The sequence below is a fragment of the Saccopteryx bilineata genome, chromosome 2 (genome assembly GCF_036850765.1).
Source record: "Saccopteryx bilineata isolate mSacBil1 chromosome 2, mSacBil1_pri_phased_curated, whole genome shotgun sequence".
Lineage (NCBI taxonomy): Eukaryota > Metazoa > Chordata > Mammalia > Chiroptera > Emballonuridae > Saccopteryx > Saccopteryx bilineata.
Window position 1 is genome coordinate 220,721,637 of NC_089491.1, and position 22,671 is coordinate 220,744,307.

General features: G+C 49.0%; 1 protein-coding gene across 6 annotated transcripts in view; it reads right to left on the bottom strand.

Annotated features, from left to right (window-relative positions):
* Window positions 1-22,671, bottom strand: part of AGPAT3 (1-acylglycerol-3-phosphate O-acyltransferase 3) — an 88,161-nt gene that overhangs the window by 43,640 nt on the left and 21,850 nt on the right. For 2 of the 6 annotated variants that reach the window (XM_066259255.1, XM_066259254.1), the window contains exon 2: window positions 22,293-22,355. The exons of 1 other annotated variant lie outside the window; for it this stretch is intronic. The gene's annotated coding sequence lies outside the window, so the exon portion shown is untranslated. Of the gene's footprint in view, window positions 1-4,702; window positions 4,726-10,583; window positions 10,605-11,849; window positions 11,894-22,292; window positions 22,356-22,671 lie in introns of those variants that run through there. 3 more of the 6 variants (XM_066259259.1, XM_066259263.1, XM_066259261.1) reach the window with 3 other exon arrangements.

The following is a 22,671-nucleotide window of genomic DNA, read 5'->3' on the forward strand; positions in this document are numbered from 1 at the left end:
GTCAGGACAGGTGGGCAGTCTTCAGAAGGCAATCACAGTCCAATGGCAGATGACGGTGAGGAGACAGGTGCACAGAGCACTGAAGCACCTGCAAGTACTACCTGGTAGTCTCTAAAGAAGCAAAATTGCAGTATGGCAAGGAGGAGCTCCCGCTGCAGACTTGAGCTCATTGTGAACTATCAGTAGGCAGCTCGGACATGGCAGGAGCTGGTACACGTGTGTACACCCCCTTCCTAGCAACTCTGACAGCTCCCAGTAAGCACCACCAGCTTGAAACCCAACCCCTCCCCCCAAAATACTCCTACCCAGAAAGCAAATTTTAAACATAATATAGTTTCAGATATAAAATCTGTTTGATCAATTAAAATTCATACGAACCAGCTTGCTTTGTTCCAAACCATTTAAACCAAAATCACTATCAAAATGTCTATTACATCTCCAGGCTAAGTGATTGGCACATGGACACTGCAAGCAAGGGACCCTCTGCAGCTTGGGGCTCCCTGTTCCTGGGCAGGAAGATAAAACAGGAAGCCATAAGCGCCATGGTGCTGCAGGCATGAAAGTTTCTCACGCAATGTTTCTAATAGTCAGAATTCGGAAACAGCCTCTGTGACAGCTCATCTGTTTATCTGGCCTAACAGTCTACATCTATTCAAGTGATATACAGAGACACACAGCAACCTGGGGAATAGCTATAAAATCCTGGGTGGACCACATGGCAGTGCGAGCAATTAGCTAATCATATGAAATAAAATGTATCTTCTTAGCTGTAGAGCACCCTGCATCCTAGGGGGTAGCCTCTTATAAAAAGAGGAGGAGGAAGCTGTGCTGGACCCAGTCAACCTCCCTGGGCAGGACCAGGAGCGGGAACCCTGCGTGGGGAGGGAGGGAAGGAGGGACGAAAGAGAGAGACCCAGAAGTTGAGAGCCCACGTGGCTTTTCTACCCACCATGTGCCCAGCCCTCCCCTCATTTCTCCGATGAGTATATGGCTGGCGACTTGCTTCGGGCTGCCACAAATTGGCAAAGACAAGGACCTTCGAGGCCACTGAGGCCAGAGGACAGGCGGCTGCCTGCAGAAAAGTGTTAGCACCCTTTGGGCACTGGCTCTTTCTCTGTCAGGACAAGGGGGACGAGACAGTACTGCTGGATTGGGCAGAGGGTCCCTAGCTTGCCGCGTATGCTGCCTGATATTATTTCCATTTGCTCCTGTTTGCATCTGCAGAACAGTATGTTTGGTGCAGCTACGTTTTCTTCCATAGAGCAGGTCTTGTGATGTGGACGCGCTTAGAAGACAGTGAGGAACAACCATTACTATGCAGGTGCTGAGCCCGGGTCTACACCACCTAAGCCACCCAAACCTCTCTTCTTCACCTGCAGAAGGCTTTGTTCTCCCTGGTCCGCTGAGTGGCCATTCTGTGGTCCTGTTGCTTTGCAAGTGCAGGCCGTGCCCAGCTGGCTCGGCTGCCTGGTGCACAGAGAGCGGCTTGAACTGCCGAACATGTAGCCACCTGGAAGGACCCCGCCAGCCTCAGCTCCCGGGAGAGGGAGACCAGGTTCTAGAATTTCAGGCAGGACATTCTAGCAGTAGCTAGAGTTCAAAGTGCTGTGCAGAGTGACGCTGTCTGTAACCCGTGTCCCTACATGCACACTGGCCACCGTCACTGAGCATCTAGACAGCTCTGGTGTGTCAGCTCATTCACTCCTCACCACACCCTTAGGAGGTGGGTACAATTATGAGGTTCATTTTACATATGAGGAAACTGAAACACAGAGAGGTTAAGCAACTAGCCCAGAGTCACAGAGTGAGTAAGTGGCAGAATCAGGATTCTAGCTTCCATAAACAGGAACTGGGTCCCAAACAGACCAGGAGCAAAATCCAACCAAAATGCCCTGGAAACAGACATTCACTCATCTCTGCTGAGAGACAGAAGGTTTAACCTCACAGCTAGAGAGGAGCCTGTTACATTTTGCAAAAGGAGAAGGAACAACATTGGAGGGAGACAGGAGATTAAAGAAGGAGCTTTCGCCAGACCTGTGGTGGCACAGTGGATAAAGTGTCGACCTGGAAATGCTGAGGTCACCGGTTCGAAACCCTGGGCTTGCCTGGTCAAGGCACATATGGGAGTTGATGCTTCCTGCTCCTCCCCCCCTTCTCTCTCTCTGTCTCTCCTCTCTCTCTCTCTCTCTCTCTCTCTGTCTCTCCCTCTCCTTTCTAAAATGAATAAATTAAAAAAAAAAAAAAGAAGGAGCTTTCGCCTGACCAGGCAGTGGTGCAGTGGATGGAGCGTCGGACTGGGATGCGGAGGACGCAGGTTCAAGACCCCGAGGTTGCCAGCTTGAGCGCGGGCTCATCTGGTCTGAGCAAAGCTCACCAGCTTGGACCCAAGGTCGCTGGCTCGAGCAAGGGGTTACTCGGTCTGCTGAAGGCCTGCAGTCAGGGCACATATGAGAAATCAATGAACAACTAAGGCGTTGCAACGAAAAACTGATGATTGATGCTTCTCATCTCTCTCTGTTCCTGTCTGTCTGTCCCTATCTATCCCTCTCTCTGACTCTCTGTCTCTGTAAAAAAAAAAAAAAAAAAAAAAAAAGAAGGAGCTTTCTTCTGCTACCTTCTAAAATCAGGTCTAACTGGATGGGAGCGGTGAGGGGACACCGCAGAGGCTCTCTGTCCCAAACGGGGGCTGAGACTCTGCGGTCACTCATTGCCTGGTGTGGACCAGCTGCCCGCTCAATACCCAAATGAAACGTTTTTAGCAAAATCAACCCAACTTTTGAGCACTGTGTTTTTAAAAAGGTTTTGTAAATAATGAGATTTTGTGAGTTAGTAGAAATACATTCTTGCTGTCAAAATTTCTTTTTTTTTGTTTTTTTAGAGAGGAGAGGGAGAGAGAGAGAGGAGAGACAGAGAGAGAGAAGGGGGGGAGGAGCTGGAAGCATCAACTCCCATATGTGCCTTGACCAGGCAAGCCCAGGGTTTCGAACCGGCGACCTCAGCATTTCCAGGTCGACGCTTTATCCCACTGCGCCACCACAGGTCAGGCGCTGTCAAAATTTCAAACCATGCAGAAGTACATGGTCAAAAGAGAAACCTCCGCCATCCCCACTCCCAGGCTGCGGCAGAGTCTGGTGTCTGTTCCTGATACAGGGAGTTTCAGATGCTGACACGTGTGGTGACATTGTGTGACTATAACTTGATTTTCTCATGCAATGCTCTGTGCTATGGACTGAGTGTTTGTGCCCCACAACCACTACCAAATTTATATATCAAAACCACATGCTCCAAATGGTGGTACTGGAGGTGGGGCCTCTGGGAGGTGAGTAGGTCATGAGGGTGGAGCCCCTGTGAATGGATTAGTATCCTCATAAAAGAGCTCCCAGAGAGCTCCCTTGCCCTTCTATGCCTTTCTGTGAAGACACAGCAAGAGGGCCCCATCTGAACCAGGAAACAGATCTCTCCAGACACCTGTGCCATGATCTTGGACTTTCAGCCTCAAGAACTATGAGAAACCAATGTTTGTTTGTTTGTTTGTTTTTGAGTCATCTAGTCTATGGCATTCTGTTATAACAGCCTGAATAGACCGAGACACTCTGACAGTCTTCTGGGTCAACACAGCCCATCTCCTTTCTGCATGTGGTAGTAAAGAACAGGGGCATACCACCTGGGTTCAAATCCTAACCTCTCTGCCACCGAGCTGTGTGACCTGGAGAAAAGAGTCTCTATGTCCTCCTCTGTAGAGTGGGGATATGGTTCCAACATCTCCAAGTTACGAGGGTTAAAGAAGTGAGTTGTGTAAAGCACAAGACCAGGAACTGGTCCAGGGCTCGGTGCTGTTATTGTCAGCATCACTGCTTCCTGTCATTCTTGCAAAACTGTATGCAGAGTATTTCACTGTAGGAATGTATTAAAAAGCACATTACCATTCTCCTGTAAAGAACATTTAGATCATTAAGTGCCCAGCCTGTGGTGCAACAATGCAACTCTGGGTCATCCCCACGGACTCCTCAGTGAGGATCTAGTGGCGAGTGGCCTGCGGCAGCCCCACCATTTGGGCACTTGCCTAAGTCAGGCTGGAATCCACTTCTGCGCTAGCCTCACTGGGCTTTGTGCTCATGTAGTGTTGGCTCCCCTCGTTTCCATGTCGGGAGCCGGGTGACTGCACAGCAGTGGAGCAGCCTCCGGGCTCCCAGCCCTGCCATGCTGCCCCAGCACACGGCCCCAGGTCCTGCCTGCCTGCTCGTCTCCTACCAGCTCCATGAGTAACAGTGAGGTCACCACCCTTCACCTTGGGACGTGAGCATGTGCAGGATACCATGTGAGTTACTGCCCAGGCAGTGCAAGCTCTTTCTGGGAACAGGAGAAGCTTCTGGCTGGTTTCCATCGGTAAACCTGCCTCATGGTCACCCATCCCATTTTTTAGCCTCAAGAATTTGGATGGTGTGTGAGGTCCCAAGAGATCAGCCCGTGATGCCTGGGCAGCCAGCGCTCAGCCTCCATCGCTGAGGCACGGTGCAGTGGGGACCAGCGCTTGGGTGGCCAGTGTTATGTTACTGACCTAAACCTCGCCAACTGACACACTGATCTTTTCCTGAGAGGAAGCAAACTAATTTTTTAAAGGCTGAGACAGAAAAGTAAAGAGAAACATAAACTGTGGTCAACAAGTGGAACCACAGCTTTGCAGGTTCCACAGTGACGTTACCTGGAGGGCCAAGGGATGGCCGTCCCCCTGCTCTCCCAGGTCGTCAGGCTCCTTGCCCTGGCCTCAGTCTTCGGTCCACACTGCCACCTCCAGCCTGGGGCCGGCTCCCAGCGCCACTCAGCCCGCTCTCCTCCAACCTTAAAGAACTGAAAGCTGAGCCCTGTGGTGTTGTCAAACCGGCTGGGGTTGGGCTCAGCCCAGATCTTTCCAACCTCCCCCCTCGGCTCCCAGCTGGGTGCACCAGCATGTGTCACACCTGGCTTTTGAGGACAACAGTGTGAAACTAGGGGCTTTGAAGTGCGACCTGAAGAACAAGGCCTCCCCACCTTCCCTCAGTCAGTGTGTAGAAAAATTCTCTAATAGAAATGTTTTCTGCAATGCAAATTTACAAAATGGCAATTTACCAAAAGGACTCAACGCACAGAGGCTTTTCAGATGCCTGGTTGCCAGCTTGGCCCTTTGCCTTGTCAGCCTCCACACCTGGGAGACAGCCTGCAGCTGGTTTTACTGATAAAAAATTTCTTTAGACTTCAAAATAAAAAGTTTAAAAAGGTAATATAATTTAAAATAGTTTTACTTAGACAAATTTCCTCCCAAGCAATAAACAGAACTAGCAAGAAAAAATAGAAAAGGAAGAGAAGAAAAGCCTCCTAAATCATGGAAGTGATATACAATCCTTGTTACATCTTTAATTACAGAGTTAGTACAAACCCCAACTTATGCCCACAGACTTCCTGAAAGGTAAATTTGTGCCAGCATGTTGTGGTTTGCATGGCGTACCTGCCAACAAGGTTACACTGAGTCCCTCATGAGCACATCAAATGCCCAACAACGGGAGGGCTTTCCTCAGGCTGCCTTACTATCCATGAGCAGCTGAACCCCGTGCTAACTTCTGCAGCTCAGACAGCTGAGGTTCTGTGCTCAGAAGACCCACGTTAAGAAAGCTAATGGATTTTTTCTTGGAAAATAAGGAATACATTTTTTTTTTTTTTTAATCTTCAAAAAAGCGTGAAAATGGAAGAGCCCCTTAGGCCTCCAGGGGCAGACCACCAGTCTGGGAGTTTCCCAGTCTGACAAGCTGTGCTGGTTTCTGGCCCCTCCCCCATGGAGGCGGCAGAGACAATGCTGTGACAGTGGAGAGGAGGGGACTAAGAGCTCCCCCAGGTCCTGGCTGCAGGACAGGGCCTCTCAGGGGTTCCCATTTGGTACCCTGTCACCCTGTGAGCAGTGAGCACCTATGGCCCTTCCTGCTCCAGCAGCCCCAGCTCAGGACCCTGAGCTGTAGACAAAACGCTGTGCTGGAGAAGCTGCCCACCACCCAGAAGGCTCTCACTTCCCAGCGGGCATGGCATGTGCACCTCCCATTTTTCTGGAAAGGGAAGAAAGTGCAGCCCAAGCTGACCAGTGGTGGGGCTGGGAGCAGAATGCAGACCTGCTTTTTGCATAAAGTCCTGCTGCTTTTACCTACGTGGGTGCCAGCAGACTGAGTGACATGGGGACTAGAACAGGAAATGGAAGTGGAGAGGAAAATGAGAAGGGGCCAGTTTGTTCTCCTGGTTGGAGAAAGGGCAGAGAGTATGGGCTACTTTAGGAAGAAGACAGTGTACCATTCTCAAGGCACAGCAGGCACCAGCTGCGGGCTGCCAGGCATTCTGAGGGGCAACCTGCAGTGGTTGGGTAGCCCTGGGGTCTGCCAAGCCCAGCAGCACCCATAGCCTAATCCTTATGCACACCATGTGCCTGGATCAACAAAAACTGTCCCCAAAAATCTTGTTGACCTGATCTGACCAGCTGTGAACAAACAGACTTGAGAGTCACATGTCAGCAACACTGGCAGTCTCACCTGACACTTGACCACAGCAGCCCCCTCTTGTGCCATCTTGTGGGCTCTTTGTGTGGAAAACACCCCCATGGAGCTGGCTCCTCTTGCCCACCTTCCCACCCATCTGTGTTCAAAAGTTGTCAATGACGAGTCTCCAACCACCACAAACAGCCCGCGTACAGCTGACTTCACCCAACAGACATGTCTGGGCTTGACTCCAAGCCCTCCAGCTCCTACTCAGGCCCCATGACCATGCTGTTTGCTGGTCTGAGGCATAGGTCATGACCTCATGTGGTTGAACTTGCATTTTCTGACCACTGGGAGGAGATTTCACCTGGCCCTCCAGTCATCTCTGAGGGGCTGCAGCTCACCCACTGTCCACGGAGCACTGCGTAGTCTATCAGCCCCTCCTTTCCAGACCTCCCAGCCTGTAGAGCACCCATCCTGTGACCCTCCTGCCAGAAGATCCCTGGGCGGTCCCACCCTCAGGGTGGGCTGCAGTCACTGTTCCTGGTGGGCACACCCATCCAATTCTGGGGATTAGATCAGGAAGCCCATGTTGCTGGACTTTTAAGCCACATTCTTCAAAAGATCGGTGAAAAGCTGACATTTCTTTCTCCTCTAGTTCCAAACCAGACAGGGAAGGGGTGTTGTTAGTAGCCCCTAGCTCACGATTGCTATTGACCCTCAGTGTCCCGTCTCCTTTCACAGGTACTCAGGCCCACTTGGCCCGCTGAGCACTCTAAACAAGGTTTGCTTTCTAGCGTCCTTCCAAAAGACATCACAAAACAAGTTTCACCTGAAGAAAACCCTATTCTGACGCAGACTTTGTGTGTTGTCTTCGTGTGACCCTGACCTTGATTGACAGTTTGGTGCAGTTTTGCTGAATTTTCTCTCTTGTCATGTGCTGCTACCTCCACTTGGCCACCTGAGGCCTTCAGTCCAGACCAGGGACAAGACAGTGCCTAGGGTCTTGCTGGATTGCCACGTTGGGGATACTGCAGCTCAGACTGAGACCAGCTCATTTTGCAACATCAAGAGGCTATGTGCTTGTCACCTTCTCCGCCCCCAGCTTCCCAGAAGACTGCAGACATGACACAGGCCAACAGCCATTGTATTTCCATCCTTCCCTCCCACTTTGGCAGAACGCCCCCACGCCAGCTCCTGGTTCCAGCATGAGCTGGCGTGCGTGTCCCTTCTATCAGAACACCTGGGACCTGCTGTCTCCACATGTGGGGCCAAGTGGCACCTCCACAGCCCCAGCCGTGGCCCTCCCCACTGCTCAGCACTTCAGTTCTATTTCTGGCCCAAGAGGTAGTTGCCTTGTTTTTCAGCTCAGACACTCTGTTGCTTGGTTTCCTTGGGGGAAAGTGTGTCTTCCCCACATTATCTGTCTTAGTTGAGTGTTTGGGCACTCACCAAGCCATCTTCACCACAGGTCCCAAGCACTCTCTATGGACAGTGGAGACTCCCTGACATGGCTCCCTGGACCCCCAGGGACCCCCAGGGTTACCTGCATAACCCCACTGCCTCCATGAGATCACACTCCAGCTCACCTCAGCGCCAAGTTCAGAATCACTGTGCCTGGCCCCAGACTCGCTACACAGTCACTGTCTCTGCAGCTGCATAACTGAATTAAATAATACAGAGGCTGGAAATAGTACAAAATTGGAAGCAGAAGTGGTCATCCCATTTATATCAGGTTCAGTTCTCTGAAAATGTTTGTAAATACAAGGAGCTGGTTGTCAAGTCACATGAGGGAAGGGACAACTGTCAGAATGAAAAAATAAAGGGGTGTTTTGTTTAGGACTCTTTCCTGAGTCCCAGGTAGCTGCAGATTCTGTCTGCTCTCTAAGAAGCTGGAACAAAGAAAGCAGTCAATGCAGGTGAACAATGATGGTGACAACAGCCACAGTGGCCAGAGGCTACACTGTCCAGGCTCCCACCTCTTGCCTCTACCAACAGGGTCCCAGTGCAGGCATGTGCTGACCATAGCAGAGCTGGCTCCAGCACTCCCATCCCCCATGTCTGGCTCTGCTGCCTGTGACCACTGGACACAGGTTCTTTTTATTTTATTTTATTATTTTATTTTAGATGAGAGAAGGGGAGATAGCGAGGCAGACTCCTGCATGTGCCCCAACCGGGATCTACCCGGAAACCCCATCTTGGGCCGATGCTCAAGTACCGAGCTATTTTTAGCACCTGAGGCTGACACGCTAGGACCAACCGAGCTATCCTCAGCACTCAGGCCATGATCAAACCAATCAAGCCACTGGCTACAGGAGAGGAAGAGGAAGAGAAGGGGGAGAGGGGAGGGGGAGAAGCAGAGGGTCGCTTCTCTTGTGTGCCCTGACTGGGAATCAAATCTGGGATGTCCATATGCCAGGACAATACTCTATCCACTGAGCCACCAGCCAGGGCCTGGACATAGGTTCTAAGATTCCCCCATGCTGTGGCTTTTCAAATGCCCTGGCTGGACAGTGTGCTTTCATGAACACTCAGGCATCACCACACCGGCTCCTTGACAGACAAGGACAGACCTACATTTTATGGTTTTCTGCACACCGTTCCTACCATAGGTCCTGGCAGTAACAGTTACCAAATATCTAACTGTGAAATGGACAGATGGATGGATGTCTATCAAATGTTGAGTCATTACTAGAGTGAGTCTTTGCCCCTGATCCCAATTCTCACTGTCCTAACACCAGGAGGGTCCAGCAACACTGCTGGCTCCACCACAGAGGAGTATTCTCTCACCAGCAGGTCCACCTGGTGAGAGCCAGGCATACAACTTAATTCCCAAGGAAATCTTTCCATTTCTTGCCACTTGTGCCTGAGATGAGGCCTGTGCCAAGCCCCCTGGACTCCAGGCCTGGCCATTACCAGTCCACTCTGACATCATACAGGACTGCTGGGCAGGGACCTAGGTCTCACCTTGCACAACAACCCCCACACCAATCCGACAGAAATTTAAACCACTAGCAAGACCACAGAGAACTCCTCTCTCTTAAATGTCAGCTGCTTATTTTGTATCATAAAACCCATCACACTTAGGAACCTGCCAGTTCAAGTTTATTATCATGCATGTGTGGTCTCTGTGCACAGGCCTGTTCTCAGAGCCCAACACCAGAGCCCACCCTCAGGCACCCAAACAAAATTGTACCTCCAACCCCTCCACACAGACCTGAATGTATTCAGAACCGCTTCCTCCTGCCACTGTGTGTTTAATCCCAAGAGAAGCAGCTTGTTCAGCCAACAAAGGCAGGAAAACAGCCACCTTCCCTCTAGCTCAGTGGTCCCCAACCTTTTTTGTGCCACAGACCGGTGTAATGTCAGAAAATATTTTCACAGACCGGCCTTTAGGGTGGGACGGATAAATGTATCACGTGACCGAGACAAGCATCAAGAGTGAATCTTAGATGAATGTAACAGAGGGAATCTGGTCATTTTTTAAAAATAAAACATTGTTCAGACTTAAATATAAATAAAACGGAAATAATGTAAGTTATTTATTCTTTCTCTGCAGACCAGTACCAAATGGCCCACGGACTGATACTGGTCCGTGGCCCGGGGGTTGGGGACCACTGCTCTAGATGAACACGTCACTTAAGAATTCTAATCCTATTAACCAATATCACTCTATTAAATTAAAAAAAAAAATTCTCCAGATTTCACAACCACTGGGAAGCAGAGCCAGGGCACGTCATAAGCAGGCATCTGTCCCAGGCAAAAGTTTGTAAATGACACTGGAGCAGGCTGGCCACCAGAAATAAAGTATGTAAGCTCAGTGCTCTAGTAGCCACATTAAAAAAGTGAAAGGGGGGAGCTGGCCAGTGGCTCAGTGGATAGAGCATCGGCCTGTTGTATGGATGTCCTGGGTTCCATTCCTGGTCAGGGCACATGGGAGAAGTGATCATCTGCTTCTCTCCCCACCCTCTTTCCCCCCATTCTCTTCCTTTCCCCTCCTGCAGCCAGTGTTTTGTTTGGTTTGAGCATGGCCCCAGGCACTGAGGATAGTTCGGTTGGTCTGAGTGTGTCAGCCGCAAGCATTAAAAATACCTCAGTACTCAAGCATCAGCCCCAGGTGGTGTTGCTGAGTGGATCCCAGTTGGGATGCATGCAGGAGTCTGCCTCACTATCTCCCTTCCTCTCACCTAAAAAAACAAAAACAAAAACAAAAAAAACCTGAAAGGGTAAAACTGATTTTTCACCATGTATTATATTTAACTCAATAGAGCCAAAATATCATCATGCCAACATGCAATCTATATTTTTTAAAAAAGGAGTTAACAAGATGTTCTGCATCACCTTGTCACCTGGTCACTATCTACAAGTGCGTAAGTTCACACGTGTTTAACAATCAGCGGCTCACAGTTTGGCCTCTCTGGGCAGCAGCATTGACACTGGACCATCTGCCTGTCATTTCAGTTAGTCATGTGACATTTGTGGCAGACAAAAGCTTTTGACCACACTGACCGGAGAGACACTACAGACTCAGAAATCACTCTGCTCAAACAGCCTGATAGACTGCAATGTCGAGGGAAAGGCCCAGGAAATAGCTGTAAGATACACAGACAAGACGTCTTACTCACCAGGTCCCTGCTTTTTCTTTTATGGGCAAAAGAAGGGGTTCTGTGGAGAGTAATCTCTCAGGATCATCAATCTCTCAGTCAATCATAAAGTCCTGCCCAGGCCTGTAACCTCTTTAGTGAAAGGTTGTGAGCTCGGTACATTGCTCTGTTGCATCAAGGCTAACACGCCTTTGAAAGACCAAGGAACGCTCCTCGAGGAGAGTATCAGTCCTCAAGAGAGCACATACTCTTGGTAACTATCCTGTGCTCCAATCTCTGTGCTGCTCTCCCCCACCCTCATGGAAGCTCTCTCGATTTCAAAAGTATAGAACAAGTGGCAAGGTGTTCTTCTCCAGAGCCTTTGAGATCTCGCTCCCTGGCTTATGTCATCCGTTTGGCTCAAACTCTTACAAAAATTTCTCTACAGATTTGGATGTTTCTTACATTGACAGTTTAGTTCAGGGTTAAGGAAGGACAGACACCAGCCACAGGGACTTCCACATGTTAAAGACAGACAGATGTTGCTCTGGACAAGGAAAGGTGGGGGGGGGCAGGATAAATGACTCACCCCATCCACTCTTCTACGGCCAGAGCTTAGGGAGAGTCAGAAGCACAGAGAGCGCAGACTCAGGTGGAGACTGTGGGGTCTGCGATGCGTGGCCCTAAACTCCCACTCTCTCTCCTACTCCCTATGCAGTGCCTCCTTCTGTCGGGGAAGGCAGGGGGTTCAGCAGCAGAGCAGCCCTGCCCTTACCTGTGAGCTTCCTGGGCCAGACCTGCAGAACAGCTCCCTCACTGGAGGTGGCCTGGCTCTTACCCTGCCCTCTGCTTCTCCCAGTTAGGGAGGCAGGACTTGTCTATGTGTTTGGGGGCGGGGGAGCTCACCAGTTGTCTTTTTCACCCCTGACCTAAAATCTCTGCTTGCCAGGAAGGTGGAAGCAGCCAGCAGCGTGGCCTAGGGCAACCTCTGCGAGGTCCAGGGGAGAGTGCCCAGCTGCCAGGTAGGGGAGCGATTAGGGAGGAGTTCTGCTTGAGGCAGTGGTTGTCTATGTCTCCTTTTCCTTATTTTCACAGAGACTGAAAGCTAGGACCTGACCAGCTGCCACATTGAAGAACAGAAATGCAGTCAACAGTTGTAGAACAACCAATGTGTGCCAAGTGCAGTGAAGAGGGAAGCGCCAAGAAAGGGGGGAAATGCCTACCATCATATTCAGGTCAGAGGTCAAAGATATACTCCGTTTCTGGAATACTGACTGCCCTGCAAAGCAGTAGGAATGAGCTGGCTGCTATAGAGGTTTGGAATGAGCACCCCAAGATATGCTCTGTGGCATGTGGATTGTTCTGAGCTAGAGGCAACCGGGACCCTGTGGGCTCAAGAGAAACTTCTGCCCCCCCCACCACCAACTTAAAAGAAGTAAATTAGGGGCTTTGCCTATAATAAGAGATTATCAGAGATAACCTTTTTTCACTTCTCTATAGAGCAGGGCAAGATACTAATTACTGAACATTTGCTCTGAGGATCCTGCAGTGACCTGCTGAAGCTCCAGGAGCCATCCCTCAGTCTTAGCTCAGAATATCTCATATTCCTCATTATCCCTTTCTGTCTCTGAGCTTCTCATGTAATGTGGGGTTCCATGTGGACATATGTATTAAATTTGGTCATTTTTCTATTGCTAATTTGTCTCACGTCTATTTGATTATCAGACCAGCTGGAAAAACCTTGAAGGCAGAGGAAAGTGTCTTCCTCTCGGACGCTGCCAGTCCAAAATCCACTGTCCCTTGTTTCTGTACCCACAGGAGGAACATTCTGTCAGGCAGATGCAGGCTCAGCCACAGGGTAAAGTCCCAGGCCCTCTGCATCAGGACAGCTGTGTCAGCCAGGGAGATGGAGGTAAAAGCCACTTGGGTGGAGCTCTTTAAAAGGAAAAGAGCCCGGTGGTGCCTTTTTCCTTCCTGCCTGGAATACAGATGAAACAGGAAAGTGGGGGCAGCCTTCATGAAACCAGCATGTCAGAAGCAGGAGGACAGAGCTACAGTCTGAGGACAACAGAGGGAATCTGGGTCCCTGAGGCTGTGTGGAGCTGCTGCCTGGCCCTGGGCTGTCTTAGTGTTAATGGATGAAAAACTGACCTGCACTGATTTGTTACCGCTTGTGGGCTGAACCTGCTCCTAACAGATGCAGAACTCTTCCAGCAGAGGAGTATTAAATGGTAGAGAATCAATGAAATCTACCCTGACCTGTTCCTGGCTTCCGTCACATTTCCCTTTCAATCTCAATGTCTTGTCCTTGTGGCACAAAGACGAGGTCTACACAAGAACATGTCTTGTGTCCAAATTCTATCCACGGAGAGCCATGGAGGCTGCACCCAGCAAGACCCCAATCCCAGTGGTCCCCAGTCTGCCTTCTGGAGTGCATCCCTGCTCTCCTTGCCTCTCTTCTCCGCAAGCCAGCACAGGTACCAGAAGTGCACAGCTGGTTTTCTTGGAAGCACACTCTCCTACAAGCACTGGGGAGAAAAGCAGAGGCCCCAGTGGGAAAAAATGTACTCACCAACCAGGGGCTGGCCCAGTCATGTGCAGAGCACCCCAGGGCCCAAGTCATACTGACAAGGGACAGGCTCCTGCACCCACAGACCTGAGGGCTAGTCTCTGCCCTCAAGCGCCCTGCCTGCTGGCCACATGAGAACCCACCTCACCCAAGGTTTGCCGAAAACAGGGCTCAGTTGGCAACTGTCCTCACTTGATTCATGGCTGACACCTGTCCTCTCACCTGATTCAGGGAAGCTTCATTGCAGAAAAGCTCTGTCCTGGGGGGGAAGGAGACACTTTCCAATGTCCCTACCATAGCACTTATATATGCATTTTTAATTTTAAAAAGTCAAACACATAAAACAGTGTCTCAGATGCCTAGTACCCTTCACTGAGATGAAACATTTGCCATATTGCTTCAGATCTATGTCTTTAAAGAAATAAAATCCTGTGTGGGTAGTGTGTGGTATGTATATGAGTGTGCGTGTGTAGTGTGACCCCGACCTGGTCCCCAGACTCCAGAGGTCAAAATCCAACCAAGAAAATTATGAACACTCATCCTGGACAAGTCAGCTCAGAAAACCAGCAGCATGGAACTAATGACTAATTAACAAAGGATGCCATCAACACCTAGTTTTATTATTCACTGAAAACTGGTTGACAGCACCCAATAACTGAATGGTCCCAGAGCTGTTCATAACTCATATAAAGAAGCCCAACGTCTCATTAAGTTACTAGCATCACCTAAGCTGGGACAAGACTTGCAACTCACTGTCCTCTTACCCCAAGTCCAACCCTCATCCAAGGAGACACTCACACATACTCTCTCTATCTACACACACACACACACACACACACACACACACACACACACACACGATGAGGGCGTCCACAGAATGCCTGCCAGCTGGTCCAGGAAGCTGCCTCAGGAAGGGTCCCCATGCTCAGGGGTGTTGGTGGGGTGACGATGGTTTCAGCATGGACCTGACAAGTGGCTGCTGAGCATGCTGCATCAGGGCTGCATGGTATTTGGGATCAAGAAGCAATAACGTTAAGGAGGCATGGCCGTGTGCCCTGGGAGGACAGAGTTGTGAAAGTGATGAGCAGCCACACAGAGCAAAATAGTCTGGTTCCCACCTGCCCTGTGGTCTGCTCCATTTTCACTTTTTCAGGCACCAGAGCCCTCTCAAGGTCCAGGGCAGGGATTCTGTGAGAGCACAGAGGTGCAAAGGCCATGTGGTTCTGCGTGTGCCCACGAAATGCAGGTGTGAAAACACCATGGACCTAAAGTTCTGGTTCTAAGGCCTTTACACTATTTGGAAAGTGGAGACAGTAACAAGCTGTAGCCCGGTCAACTTGCATCCCAGTGGTGTAAGGATACCATTCCAAAGGTGGAAACAGAGTAACAGACTTAACAGGATAAATTCAAGAGAAGACAGGAACACAATGGAAAAGGATGGTAAACAGTGATGATGTTGATCAAGTAGAATGTCCAAATGTGTTAGTAACCACAGTAAGTATATATAAACAGCAATTAAAAATCCAGCCATCTGCTAGATTTACAAGAGACAAAATTAAAATGGTATGTCACAGAAAGATGGAAACTAAATCGGAGGGAACTACATTCAAACACCCACAAAACAAATGCTGGACAATAATAGAAGTGTGAAATTGACTTGAAGGCAAGAGGTCTTGAACAGGGCTGAGACACAAGCGACAAGTGGCTATATTTGCTAACAGTCCAAACCTCTGCCCACAGCTGAGCTCAGGAGCACACCTGAGCCCCCAAGAAGACTTAGGGATGTGCTGTGCTGTGATGTGATCACCTGGAGCAAGGGTCTCCAAACTTTTTACACAGGAGGCCAGTTCACTGTCCCTCAGACCGTTGGAGGGCCAGACTATAAAAAAACTATGAACAAATCCCTATGCACACTGCACATACCTTATTTTAAGGTAAAAAAACAAAACGGGAACAAATATAATATTTAAAATAAAGAACAAGTAAATTTAAATCAACAAACTGACCTGTATTTCAATGGAAACTATGCTCCTCTCACTGACCACCAATGAAAGAGGTGCCCCTTCCGGAAGTGCGGCGGGGCCGGATAAATGGCCTCAGGGGGCCACATGTGGCCCACGGGCCATAGTTTGGGGACCCCTGACCTGGAGAAACAAGCTGGTGCAGACAGGGCTGAGTGCTCCATGCTCTGACAGCCGACCAGGACACGGGGAGGGAAGTGGGAGAGTAGGAGCCACTGTCACTTCCCAGGCAGCAGTGGGAAACTAACAGCAGAGCAGCTGATAAGGTGGGCAAGAAACGCTCAGGTGGATGTAAGTGCAAGAGCAGGTGCTCAGGAAGGCAACGCATTGGGATGGGGAGGTACCAAGTATTTCATTGTCAGTACAGAAACAATAGGCATTATCCAAAAGGAGGGAACGAAGGATCCGATAGAACAATGTTCACATCAAGTTTGGATCAGATAACCACCAGGACAAAACACACACTTCCCCAGCTATTAGGTCAATCACACTAAAACACAAAACCCAACAACCAGAAAGGCAAAGGACAGAGGCCACTTGTGCTGCAAGTGTGTTTTTGAATGGGCACAGGTTTTATTGGTAACCCCCAAACACAAGTACTAGCAGCACTAATCAAATACGTGGACCATATTGATCAATTCAAACTGGCAGAGATCATGTACTGAAAAAGGGAGACACATTACAAAACAAGACCCACTTGGCTAGATATCAGAGAAATAATTTGACCAAAGCCAGCCAGCAGGGTGAAAATGCCAACTAGGTATATATTGGGAAAATGCAAATTCTTGATGTCAGAGAATAAAATATCAAACCAAGTGACCTTAAATGAGACAAAGCAGGAATATTTATGATAGAACTAAAGTTCTTAAGAATATATAATACAGGCCTGACCAGGCAGTGGCGCAGTGGATAGAGCGTCGGACTGGGATGCTGAGGACCCAGGTTTGAGACCCCGAGGTCATCAGCTTGAGCGCGAGCTCAACAGCTTGGACCCAAGGTCGCTAGCTCGAGCAAGGGGTTACTCAGTCTACTGAAGGCCCGCAGTCAAGGCACATCTGAGAAAGCAATCAATGACCAACTAAGGTGTCGCAACAAAAAACTGATAATTGATGCTTCTCATCTCTCTCCATTCCTGTCGTCTGTCCCTATCTATCCCTCTCTCTGACTCTCTCTCTGCCCCTATGTAAGAAAAAAAAAGTATATATCATATATAATATAAGTGGTCCCTCGTTCATGTATATCCCCTCATACTTTTTTTTTTTTGTATTTTTCTGAAGTTGGAAATGGGAAGGCAGTCAGACAGACTCCCGCATGCGCCTGACCAGGATCCACCTGGCACGCCCACCAGAGGGTGATGCTCTGCCCATCTGGGGCGTTGCTCTGTTGCAACCAGAGCCATTCTAGCGCCTGAGGCAGAGGCCATGGAGCCATTCCCAGCGCCTGGGCCAACTTTGCTCCAATGGAGCCTCAGCTGCGGGAGGGGAAGAGAGAGACAGAGAGGAAGGAGAGGGGGAGGGGTGGAGAAGCAGATTGGCACTTCTCCTGTGTGCCCTGACCAGGAATCGAACCCAGGACTCCTGCACGCCAGGCCGATGCTCTACCACTGAGCCAACCAGCCAGGGCCTTTCCCTCATACTTTTTAGGACACACATAAAATGGGAAGGTAAGCTTTTTTAAATGAGGTAGAGCTATTACAAAAAGACTTCCAGACAAGTTACGTCAAGTTGCCCAGATGTGGGGCCTTCACACTAAAACACAAAACCCAACAACCAGAAAGGCAAAGGACAGAGGCCACTTGTGCTGCAAGTGTGTTTTTGAATGGGCACAGGTTTTATTGGTAACCCCCAAACACAAGTACTAGCAGCACTAATCAAATACGTGGACCATATTGATCAATTCAAACTGGCAGAGATCATGTACTGAAAAAGGGAGACACATTACAAAACAAGACCCACTTGGCTAGATATCAGAGAAATAATTTGACCAAAGCCAGCCAGCAGGGTGAAAATGCCAACTAGGTATATATTGGGAAAATGCAAATTCCCATAAGATGGGCAGTACCCCCTATTGCTGGGATCCCATTCTTTTGTGAATTCTAGAGTGAGGGGAAGCCTAAGGACCTAACGTAGACAAGGTCTGTGCTCCCAGCCTCTTTCTGCAGAAGACTGGTTTGGTCCATGGCAGCAACAGGCATATATGCCTGTTTCATCTTAATCAATGAAAAACCAAAATGTCACATACTAGCAACTTTACGTCAAGTTGCCCAGATGTAAATATATTTTTAGGAGTTCTGTGTATGTCTGTCTGTCCTTATGTGTATTTTTACAGGTTCTGGAAGGATAAACCATTTACAGGAGCTCCCTCTAGGAAAAAGAGTGAAATCTAGGATGTAATAGAAAATGAAATGTTGGTTATTCATTAGATTTGGTTCTCAACTTAATTTTAACAAGCACAAACCACTTTTATAATTAAAATTTAAACACTCAGAAAGAAATTATCATGCTTGCTATCGAACAGTTATCTTAACACTGTTAAGATGTGTGTTTTTTTATATAAGGAAAAAAGGTTATATTGCAGAAAATATGCACTATCTAGACACAAGTTGGCCTGCCAAAGTCCAAGCCCTTTGTCCCACGTTTGGAAAGCAAAGAGACATTCCCAAACATAGCCAAGTAGAGTGACCTGGGTACACAGAGGGGCACAAGCACTGGCCTCCCCGCCCACCTGCCCACGCCCTGGCTGGGAGAACGCCTCCCGGAGGTCAGGTCTTGGGCTGAGGCCATGTTGGGTTGAGCAGTCCATGTGGCTTACGCTCTCCTGGGGCTCACAGCACACACTGTGGCAGGGGTGCAGAACCAGCCTGGCCTCCGTCTGGCATATATGCCTGTTGCTGCCATGGACCAAACCAGTCTTCTGCAGAAAGAGGCTGGGAGCACAGACCCTGTCTACGTTAGGTCCTTAGGCTTCCCCTCACTCTAGAATTCACAAAAGAATGGGATCCCAGCAATAGGGGGTGCTGCCCATCTTAATCAATGAAAAACCAAAATGTCACATACTAGCATCACCTTCCTCAGAGGGTGTTCTGGGTCTCCCACAGGTCCCTAGTCCTGTTCTCCCTGGAAGTCTCTCTCCACCCTCACAGTCCCCTCCACAGAGTTATCATCAGGTAGATTCTGCAAGACAGCTGACTAACCTCTCAGAGAGTGAGGGGTCTCCGCCACTCCTGTGCCTTCCTGTGACAAAGAACAAGGACCACAGCCAGCCTGGAAGGTTGGGAGCCAGGCTCTGGAACACTGGGCAAAGGGAGGAGAGAGGAGCCCATAAAATAAACACAGAGAAAAGGCCCCCTTCCAATACTGGTACCTAAGAAAGACTAAGGAAAACCTTCAATCATCTTAAAACTTATAAGAAAAATCAGTGGGAAACAAGGACAAGCTGACATTGCAGTAACAGTGACACAGGAGCAATGACTATCTCACCATTTGTCAAGGGGCCATGAGCATGGGGACCACATATGCTGGCAACCTGAGATGCCGCGCTGAGCAGACTCCCAGGAGCACGCAGGTCCCAGAGCCTTTGTGAGTCAACAAACTGTCCGGCTGAGGTCCTCCTGCCTGTGGGCAGCAGCAGCTCCCTGCTGCTGGGCTGGCTGGCATATGACAGCTAACACAGTGTCTACCATGGTACCAGGATCCAGCAAGAACAGGATGGCCCCACCCACCCTCAGGACATAAGGGAGGGGCTTTGAAGCCCAGTATGGCCCCTGGGGTGTAAGCACAGGCAAAATGCTTATCCTGATCCTGTGTCCTCATCTGAAAAACACAAATGATAAGATTTGCTTCATAAGGATAGGAAGAGAACTAAATGATGAGGGATTCTGAAAAGGGCTCAGCCCAGAGCCCACGTGCATCATCATCATCATAATAATCAGGGTTTTCCAAAGCGATTGGACCGAGTTACAGCCACCACAGTGTATGAGCTCCCCACAGTCCTTTTCATTTCAGCCATTCTAGTGCTGCACAGACATCACATCTGTGGTTTTGTAATTTTTATTTCTCTGATAATTAAGTTGCATACCTTTCCAGATGTCCATTAGACATTTGGACATCTTCTTTCAAGAGGCACCAACTCAAGTCATAAATGAGTGTTTTACTTGATTTCAGTATTGATGACTACTAGCTTGGGGGCAGAAGATGCTGGTCGGCTGTGCTCTCTTTCCTGCCTCTGGGAAGGAGTAAGTTATGTATATATTACTGAAGGTGGTGCATTGTGTGGATAAGAGTTCACCTCACTGCTCCTTGATTATAAATCTGATCAGGGGATCGATGTCTCCAACTCACTATTCCTCTTCTTCCCCTCCTTCTTCCCAGCCCTCAGCTGTTATAGAACAGTGAGGGCCCCATCCCCAATAACCAGGGAGACCAGACTGAGTTCCATCTCCAATCTCCCAATATTCTATCTTTCTGGGAGAGGTCTGGCTGATGACTAGAGACCTTGGGCCACTCTCCCATAGAAACAAGCCATGGAGGAGGATATATGCCTACTGTGCAGAATGCAATGAATGTCATGGATCACAAGGCTCTCGATGCCATCCACAACTCCTCCAGCACCGCGTGGTGCCCTGGGCTCCAGCACCCCTGGCAGTTGTGAGGCAGAGAATTCTCTGAGCCCCAAACATCCTCCAGCTATTACCAGATGATAATAAATAGGAAAAGAATGCATTGAGAGCTCAACCCTGGATACAATGTAACTGATTTGCTTTTGCCAGCAAATACAGCTTGCAACAATTTAACAGCTGAAACCAAAAGCTGTGTATTAAATCAATAATGAGCAGCCTGATCAGGTGGTGGCATAGCAGATAAGAGTGTCATACTGGGATGCAGAGGACTCCGGTTTGAAACCCCGAGGTCACCGGCTTAAGCGCGGGCTCATCTGGCTTGAGCACGGGCTCACCAGCTTGAGCGCGGGGTCGCCGGCTTGAGCAAGGGTTCACTCACTCTGCTCTAGCCCCCCCCCCCCCATCAAGGCACATATGAGAAAGCAATCAATGAACAACTAAGGTGCCGCAACGAAAAACTGATGATTGATGCTTCTCATCTCTCCCTTCCTGTCTGTTTGTCCCTATCTGTCCTTCTCTGTCTCTGTCACAAAAAAGAAAAAATCAATAATGAGCAAAGGAAGCAAATAACCTTTTGATTGAAGATGTTGGAGATGAGACCCTCAGGGTACTACTGAAAGCTACCGTTTGTAGCACATTAACGTTAGGAATCATCAAATTGGCACTCATGAGAAAATATTTAATTCTAAAGCAACATTAAACAAAGTAATTTTAATCTGAAAATGAAGGCAGTACTGCAGTACTCAGTTCATATATTTAAACAACATTATGTTAAACAAGTCATGACTATACCATATAAAAAGTGTGAGATTGGCATTGGGTTCCATCAATCCCACTCATATCCCAAAAGTTATTTGTTTTTACCAAATAGTAGCTATCGTGTTATATTTAATAGTAGCTATTAAAATAATAATTGTTTTAATTATTACACAGGGGTTTAAATCACCTTCCTGAGCAGGAATTTTAACTTATAGTAAATTATGAGTTAAAACAAGCAAACTTCCAGACATGGTGGCTGGGACCCACTCTTCACTGAAAGCACTTTAAAAGACAGATGACTCTAGGTCCAAAGACTAAACGGCAAGAGGCCATCTGGTTGAGGTGTGATTAATATAAAGGAACCTGTCGCTCACTCATCTAATAGTAGTAGACCCCGAGAATGAGTGTGGGCACAGGAGGGAGGTGCTCAGCATGGAGCCTAAAAGGAAGGTCTTGAACTGCCAGGGCTGGGACACAGAATACAGAAGAGGGGCCCCGGGTAACTAACTGGAGGCCACTCTGTGGGATGGGCCTGAGGAGAGAGCCCTCAGGTCCAATGAACTAGGTTCCCCCACCCCCAATTCAGCACTCTCCACCAGAGCTACTGGGTATCACTGGGCTCCCAGGGCAGTGCCTTACAGGAGCTGACCATCCTGTGGCTAACTGGGCCCTCTTCCTGGCAAACACACTCACAGACATCAGGGTCACACATCACCCCTGGACATCCAAACTGGACAGCTATGTTTGTCTTAAAGAAACTCTTGGGGAAAAAAAAAGAAACTCTTGGACTTTGGGGTCTGCTAACAAAAGCCAGGTCCAGCTCTGCAGGGTGACACCCACTGCCTCGTCCCCACGGACACCCTGAGACCAGCAGCAGGTTTATCCTGGCCCCTCAGTTCATCTGTCCAGGAAAGAACAGAACATTTTCATTTGAATATTGAACAAATGGGAAGTGATGAATAAATATTCTTTAGCTGCAAAAAAAACCCCTTTAAGAGAATCAACATGCACTAAGGCACAACTGTGCCCCACAAGGTCCCTTCAATGTCACTGAAGTTGGCTCTGCAAGCCTGGATCTCAAGGCAGATGGACTTCTGCGTCTGCCAGCAAGAGCTGGGCCCAGATCATGAGAGCAGGACCCATTCCAGGGCTGCTCCAAGGAACAGAAACAGACACACACATGCACACGCACATGCTCACATGCAAATGATCACCGCGAGCTCAAGCTCAGGGGGCCTCCTCCTAACTTACCGAGGCTCAGGGTCTGCACAGCCAGTGGAAGCAATTGTCCTTAGAGGTTTCCACCTTGGAAGCCTGGAAGTGAAAGGCACAAACACATGTACTTGTGTAGGAAAACTCCTGCACAGCAAGGAAACTGACCATTATGAATGAACTTTCTTTCCCCGTGAACTGAATATTCCACTACCTGCAGCAAACGCCAGGGACGTGGCCTATTGGGGTGGGGGCCTTCTGAGCTGTTACTTCCCACTGCCTGATAAGGAGGCCCCACAGATGGCTTACAAATGAACACACCCCAGGATGGACCGCAAAGCAACTTCAACCTCCCTGCAGGCTCTAAGGAGCAGCAGAAGGTAGACTCTTCCTGTGGTGCACCATGTGGAGCAAAAAC